This window comes from Scylla paramamosain, chromosome 3, assembly GCF_035594125.1.
Source record: "Scylla paramamosain isolate STU-SP2022 chromosome 3, ASM3559412v1, whole genome shotgun sequence".
NCBI classification, from domain to species: Eukaryota; Metazoa; Arthropoda; class Malacostraca; order Decapoda; family Portunidae; genus Scylla; species Scylla paramamosain.
Genome location: NC_087153.1, coordinates 28,713,022 through 28,720,521, shown reverse-complemented (window position 1 = coordinate 28,720,521; position 7,500 = coordinate 28,713,022). Strand labels below are relative to the sequence as shown.

General features: G+C 46.7%; 1 protein-coding gene across 1 annotated transcript in view; it reads right to left on the bottom strand.

Annotated features, from left to right (window-relative positions):
- Nucleotides 1-7,500, bottom strand: part of LOC135093318 (ras-related protein Rab-39B-like) — a 111,053-nt gene that overhangs the window by 102,787 nt on the left and 766 nt on the right. The window lies entirely within an intron of this gene.

Below are 7,500 nucleotides of genomic sequence, written 5' to 3'. Positions count from 1 at the left end.
TACTACGACTATTATAACCACTAACTGTATTATATCTACTAATGCTACTACTATTACTGCTATTATTAATATTGTTGTTCTCGTTACTGCTGCTACTACTACTACTACTATTACTATTATTATTATTATTATTATTATTATTATTATTATTATTATTATTATTATCATTATTATTATTCATATTATTTTGATCATCATCATCATTATCCCCTTGACGTATTGTTCTTGCTGCTGCCACTGCTGTTATTACTGTTCTTGCTATCAAATAATAGTGTAAGTCCAGGAATAATACCTGCAAACGTACCGGTATTGAATTATATATACCCTGTGTGTGTGTGTGTGTGTGTGTGTGTGTGTGTGTGTGTGTGTGTGTGTGTGTGTGTGTGTGTGTGTGTGTGTGTGTGTGTGTGTACAGGTGAGGGTAAGGCAGGTATAACAGGCTTTACTGGATCACTCCCTCATTTCGCCTCCCTCATCCCCTCATACCTTCCTCCCTTCATTCCTTGCTTCCCTCCTTCCCTTTCTCCTTCCTTCTTTTCCTTCCTTCTTCCAGCATCTAACCCAGCGATTCCCTCTCTCCTCTCCTCCTTCTTTTTTCTTTCTTTCATTTAGTCATTCATTCCATGACTCTCTCTCTCTCTCTCTCTCTCTCTCTCTCTCTCTCTCTCTCTCTCTCTCTCTCTCTCTCTCTCTCTCTCTCTCTCTCTCTCTCTCTCTCTCTCTCTCTCTCTCTCTCTCTCTCTCTATCTATCTATCTATCTATCTATCTTTATTTAAACATTTCCAATAAGTACAATGATATAATTAGGGAGGACATATTAGTAACTAAAGTTTACACTATCGTGTGACAAACTATCTTAAAGCTACTGATCACATATTTACACATACTACAGACTATACACTGCACACTGTACACTATAAACTTCAATGTCAATGTGGCTGCTGCTGTAGCCATCTGTGGGCGGCAACCTTTGCCTGCTGGGTGGACCTTTGCCTAATGTCCACAGCAGTCGTGAAGGCATTCCACAGCCTGACCGTTGTGGCAGTGAAGGCGCGCTGGTGGGTGGTGGAGTAGGACCTTGGGACCTTCAAGAGGGAGTCGTTGCTCAGTACCGTCCTCGTACATCGCTCAGACCTCAGACCAGGTGGCCTTCAGGTCCGCCAGGTGCGGCACGTGCTGGGCCTGTGCTTTGTGTAGCACCGTCAGGGCGACGACTCTCCTACGGTGCCCCAAGCAGTCCAACGTTGGAGCTGCTGAGCCAGTCTGTTGCGTTCGCTGCCGCCGCTGTTGCCATGGTTGCTGGTGTGGTCTCTGCTGGTCCCCTCTGTGGATAAGGCGTTCTGCCCGCCTCTGTACCTTATCCAACAGGCTGAGGTGACAGCGGGCGCTTGACATCCTGGTGAGGGGGGCGTATTCCATGACAGGTCTAACTTGGGCCTTGTACAGGGTCAGCAGGTCATTAGGGGAGAGGAGGTGTTTCACTCGGCGTAGCAGTGTCACCTTCAAGGAGGCATTTCGGGTCACCTTCTCGAGATGCTTGTCAAAGCGCAGCCGAGAGCCAATCTCCACGCCGAGGATGTCAATGCTGTCCTGTAGAGGAATGACGTCTTCTCCGAGCCTCAGCCTTCCACGCAGCTGGTCCGCGTCCTCCCCGGCACGTGATATTACCATGGCCTGGGTTTTGTCTGGGGCAAACTTGACTTGCCACCTCCCTCCCCAGGCCATCACGTCGTCCAGCTGTCTGTTGACGGAGGTTATCATGTCCTGTTCTTCTTCCCTTGAATAGGATCGAGAGAGTACAGTCGTCAGCGTAGGCACAGGCTGCGGGGGTGCCCTGTAGGATGTCATTCAGGTAGATGTTCCACAGCATGGGTCCCAGGACTGACCCTTGTGGAACAGAGGCCTGTACTGAGTAGCTGGCTGAGGTATGTCCGTGCACCACCACCCGGAGACTCCTGCCCGTGAAGTAGCTGAAGAACAGGTGGAGTAGCTCCCCAGCGACGCCTAGCTGCTCGAGCTTCGCTATCAGGCCTCGATGCCACACACAGTCGAAGGCTCCAGCTATGTCGAGGGCAGGGACGGGACGGCCAGTGTCGAGGGCATCGTGCCAGGCCTTAGAGAGGAGGAGAAGGAGGTCTGAGGTGGAGCGGTCTTTTCTGAAGCCAAACTGCTTTGCCGACAGCGGGTGGTGCTGCTCGAAGTTTTCTGTGAGTTGCTCACTTATGATCCTCTCGAGGATCTTACTGAGTACAGAGAGGAGCGAGATTGGCCGGTAGTTACTTGGCTCAGACCTCGACTCCTTTTTATGCACGGGTGTGACTCGTGCCTCCTTCCATAGTGACGGCCAGACCCCTCGCTGCAAACAGCAGCGAAAAATTTGTGCGAGAGGGCCAGCGAGCTCATCCGCGCATTTTTTTAGAAGATCTGGGGTCACGCCGTCAGGACCAGGGCCTTCATGTGTTGACATCCCTCAGGTGTCTTCTGATGGCGTCCTCAGAAATGGCAACACCCTCCAGTCTCGAGGCAGTGAGGCGAGGGAGGGCGGACAGTTGCTTGTCTGGCTCTGGAATTCTCAATTTTCAGCAGACTGGAGGTCGAGAAGGTCTGCTTTATCTTGGCTGGAGACTCATATCCCCGTCAGGCTTCTTAAGGGCGGGGATGCGTTCATGAGAGGAGACACCTTGCCTCTCCTTTATTAATCCCCACCACTGCTTGGCATCAACCTGGTTGGAGACCAGCTTCCGCCTCATATCCGCCTCCCACCTTGCCTTGGCCCACTTTACTCTCTTTGTCATGATCTTGCACGTTCTTCTGTGTCGGGCTTTGCTACACTGTGGGGTGCCTCTTGTACCGCGTCCAGGCTTTGTACTTTTGCTCAGCAGGAATCTTGCATCTGTACCCGAACCAGGGATGGTCCTTTGGGCTGGCTGAGTACATCCTGTGCGGCACGTGTTGCTGTTGCAGTGTACAGAGGACAGTAGTGAGGGCTATGGTGTCATGATGCGGGTCCCCGGTGAATATCGTGTTCCAGTCTGTCAAGGCCAGGGCCTGCCACATAGTTACCCAGTCGGAGCGGTCCCACAGCCGGGTGACTCGCTGATGATGATCGTCACGCGCTGGGGCAACGCTGACGGTCACGAGCACGACAGAATGGTCAGAACTGACCACACCGCCGAGAGGGCGTCACTGAACACATTCTTCGGGCAGGTCCGTCAGCACTGGGTCCAGGGAGCCTCCACGCTGGTGTGTGGGAAAGTCCACATGATCGTGGAGGCACTCATCACAAAGTGGTGATTTAGGTCGCCGATAATCACTACGTGAGTAGTCATGATGTCGTCCAGGCGGTCTGTCAGATAGTGAAGCGGGTTGCTGCCATGCCACTGTGGCCAATACACAGCACAGAGCAGCAGGGAACTCTTGTCTCCGAGAATGATGCGGAGGAACAGCATCTCCATGACCTCGGGGATGTCAATGGGAGCGTGTCGACCTGCAGGCTGTCTCGGAAGCAAACTGCCACACCTTCTCTCCGCCCACCTTGACGGCCACGCCTGATCCAGTGTGAGTAGCCCGGAACTTTGTCACAGGTGATGACACACGTGTCGTCGAGAAAAGTTTCCACTGTCACCACTACATCGACTCGCTGTCTGAGAACGAATGAGTGGGTCAGTTCCCCGAAGTTAGTCCTGAAGCCCCGCACATTGGCTGACAGTACTCGCAGGCTGCTGGTAGCCATGCTACTGGTGGGTTAGTGGCTGGGAGTTGGGATGGGTGGAAGCAGAGCGGGAACGTGGAGCTGTTCAGCGCTGTACAGTCGGGACCAGGGGCGGATGCTGGGCGGGAAAGGGCTGGGGACCGCTGTCTGTCTCTCTCTCTCTCTCTCTCTCTCTCTCTCTCTCTCTCTCTCTCTCTCTCTCTCTCTCTCTCTCTCTCTCTCTCTCTGTCTCATCCCTCCAATACTTTGCCTTAATTCCTTCCTTCTCTCTCTCTCTCTCTCTCTCTCTCTCTCTCTCTCTCTCTCTCTCTCTCTCTCTCTCTCTCTCTCTCTCTCTGGAGGCAGGTTGCAAGGAGGGTCTTATTATGTCTTCAGGCCTGAAAGTAAGAGAGAGAGAGAGAGAGAGAGAGAGAGAGAGAGAGAGAGAGAGAGAGAGAGAGAGAGAGAGAGAGAGAGAGAGAGAGAGAGAGAGAGAGAGAGAGAGAGAGAGAGAGAGAATTCCACGTTTTCTAACTTTCGTTTATTCGCCTAAATGTGTGTGTGTGTGTGTGTGTGTGTGTGTGTGTGTGTGTGTGTGTGTGTGTGTGTGTGTGTGTGTGTGTGTGTGTGTGTGTGTGTGTGTGTGTGTTTGTGTGAGTGTATGTCTTTTCCTACTCTTCCCCCTCCCATCCTTGCTCTCTCTCTCTCTCTCTCTCTCTCTCTCTCTCTCTCTCTCTCTCTCTCTCTCTCTCTCTCTCTCTCTCTCTCTCTCTCTCTCTCTCTCTGGACCAACAACTACTTTCCCTCACGAAAATCCAGTTTCCAAAGTTTGCATCAAGCATCTCCTCCTCCTACTCCTCCTCCTCCTCCTCCCCCTCTATCCCTCATTCCTCTTCCTTTAAAGCTGTAAATTTCCTTCATATTTCTTTTACGTTCCTCCCTTTCTTTCTCCCCCCGCCTCCTACCTCTCCTCCTCGTCCGTGTCTTGGCAAAGGTGTGCGCCGAGTGACAAAATCAGTTCCTTTACTTAGCTTCCCAAAGATTGTCGAAAGTCGTCTGTACCTTGACGTCCTTTGAGAGAGAGAGAGAGAGAGAGAGAGAGAGAGAGAGAGAGAGAGAGAGAGAGAGAGAGAGAGAGAGAGAGAGAGAGAGAGAGAGAGAGAGAGAGAGAAAGTTTTCCACTCGCTAGAGCAATCGATCAAGAGTTCAAGTTTCTCAGTTTTGAAGTGTGAAGGTGAGTGACAGACAAACAGCCAGGTAAAGAGACAAAGAGGTACACAGGTAAAGAGACTGAGGCAGACAGACAAACGGGTAAGGAAAGTAAGGCAGACAGACAGGCAAAAAGACAGACAGACAGGTAAAGAGACAAAGAGGCAGGCAGACAAGCAGACAGGTAAAAAGACAGGCAGACAGACAAGTAAAGAGAGATAGACGAGTACACACACACACACACACACACACACACACACACACACACACACACACACACACACACACACACACGGGATGGGGACAAGTGTATAAATATGATTGCAGCGTTTTCTTATGATTGGTCTGTTTATGTTCTGTGGGTTTCATTTATCTATTTCTAAGTCTTACTATATTTATCTCCTTATCTATTCATTCTCTCATTTCCTTACCCTTCTTTCTTGGTTTTATTATACAAGCAAGCTTGGCGGTATCTACAAACCACACGGAAGAAAACCTTCCCTGATTTCAATGTCTCCCTGGACCTGTATTTTGAAACGCTTGGGATTCTCAAAAGAACTGTATTTAAAGGCAGTAAAGATCATTAGGCAGGTTCTGACCTTTTTTTATTTATTTATTTTATTTTACTTATATATATATATATATATATATATATATATATATATATATATATATATATATATATATATATATATATATATATATATATATATATTTATTTATTTTTTTTTTTTTTTTTTTTTTTTTTGTCCCGGTAATGGTGTAAAAGCCTTGATAAACTATTACCAGAATCATGAAAACAGTCCTGAAAACTCCAGTAACTCCCAATGTTGACTGGTGAAGGGAACCAAGATAAGACTGTTTATGAATGCGGTTCCAGGAAACATCAGTAATACAGCAAAAAGTCCAACCAATTTGCGGAAAAAAAACGCTACAAATCGTTGCTCTAATAGCTGCTGTAAAACAAAACTATAGTAATTGCCTTAATCAGCTTGATAATGTTTGACGCGTAATGCCTCCCGCTGTGATTCAGTCAGCTCACAATAAAACAATACAAAAATATAAAGTGCCCCATTATTCATTTATTTTGTTTATTCATTCATGTTTTGCTTGCTTGCGGGAAACTTCACACTGGCCGGTACAAGACTGTGAAAAGTTAATTGATGCTGTGAAATGCGAAAAAAAATAAATAAATAAATAAATGGCAGTAATGATCACGTATATTCATTTATCTCATAAAAAAAGTAAAGGATCGTAATACATAAACAGGTTAATTAATGAATACGCCTCTTTGTCCTAAAGTACGTGACAGCATCGCTCGTGCATTAGTTGGAATCTTGTATGTTTTATGATAGGCTGGAATGTTGCTATTAGTGTTCCTTTTCAGGAGCTTGAACTCTGATAAAACAAAACGTAGATAGTATCGTAAAAAAAAGCTGAGCTACTCCAATCAGTAGTGTTGTTAGGTTCGAATACCGAAATCTGCAACACGAGCAGGCTCCCCAGTGAATTATTTCAAGCCTAGCTCCGAATATGTTCGTCCTGCGAAGGAAAATGTTTGGACGGACAACCTATACTGATCTTCAAAATTAGCTCTACAATGCATTTTGACAAATAAGATCAATAATTTGACTGCTAATTAATGACAGCATGACACAGTGGCACTTCCTGGAATGACGCTACAACTGGCCAGAAAGTAAAGCTAAAGCCAATAAAACTTTGAACTGCTCGATCACTCCTTTTACCGTGGTGTCTTAAAATTATATTGTGAACTTGCACAAGAACATTTCATTAAGCCTGAACAAAAACCAAATCAGTCGCAGAGTTAACAATAAGCTCAGTATATTTATCTATCTGCGTACCGGACCGCCATCCTCGGACGTGGAGGATCCGGAACTTCAAACGTTTCGGAGCTTCATCTCGACTATTTTTGACCAAGAAACACCAACAGATTTTGCCTTTAACAAGAAGTGGTAAAAGTTATCGGTTCTATGCTAGTTCTAGGAGAGATAGTAAAAGTATTCAAGCCTCACATAGCTTAACTCATCACTACCTACATTACATTTCAGAGCCAATGACGGATCGTTTTACGCAAATGATCTTCTAAACAAACAGTTGGATTCATATGGCATTTTTGCACAACTTGTTTGACACCGTCCTCAAATCTGATACATTGCCAAGTGTGTTTCGTTAAGGAGTTTACTCATAGCTTCCAAAGGAAACTTGGCAAGAGCCGAGTAAACATTCGGACAGGGAAAGTTTTACCTGACGTAGTTCTGACGTGTATCACTCAACCACCTTCCCCTCTACTCCCTTCAACCCTTCCCACCATTCTTGCCTTCTTCCTATCCCCTATCCCCGCCTCTCTCTCTCTCTCTCTCTCTCTCTCTCTCTCTCTCTCTCTCTCTCTCTCTTGCACAAGAGATACGAAACCATGCGCATATTGCTTGTCTATATGGCAGATTATCCAAAAGTATACACCAAATATGGTTGGATTGTTAATGTAAATGATCGTGATCGAAATTCTACTTTATTTGACTTATACTATGCTTGGTGGGTGGAAAAGTTAAGGTGTAACTCAAGGGCATGCAGCAGTAGA